Below are 534 nucleotides of genomic sequence, written 5' to 3'. Positions count from 1 at the left end.
TTTTATGGCACCTATATTTCTGTCTGCAAAATCATGTTCCTTCCGGTCACTAAATGGCCGTTATGGCGTTAACGGTAACGTGCTTTCTTTTTTCAACTAAAACCGTGTCTTGATCTAAAAGGTGACATACATTAAAATGCAACAAGATGGTGACATTTTAAAAAATGAAATAACTTAAAGTTATGAAATGATACACAAATCACCCAACTTTATGCAAATGCTGCTCTTGAGATTTTAGCACTTCTGTTTCACTTTTGAAATTACGCTAGGGCCCACGTAATGTAAGCCAAAATTACCCCCTGACTCTTATATAATTACTTGAAAATTAATTGACTTAATAAAAGACAAACCTTTCAACACCGTAACTTTTGAAGACCTTCTTGGGTTGTGGTCATGGGGGTAAATGAGCTCAAAAAATGAAAACGATTGGAGGGTGAGTTTGGTTCCACCAAAGATAGTAAATAACAAGATGGGCCACTCAGCCAAAAAAGTGTCCGCAGGAAGTATGCTCTTTGCTTTAGATGGCGCTGCAGT

The sequence above is a fragment of the Aplysia californica genome, unplaced genomic scaffold, assembly GCF_000002075.1.
Source record: "Aplysia californica isolate F4 #8 unplaced genomic scaffold, AplCal3.0 scaffold00016, whole genome shotgun sequence".
In the NCBI taxonomy this organism is placed as follows: Eukaryota; Metazoa; Mollusca; class Gastropoda; order Aplysiida; family Aplysiidae; genus Aplysia; species Aplysia californica.
Note: the sequence above shows the minus strand (reverse complement) of the source record.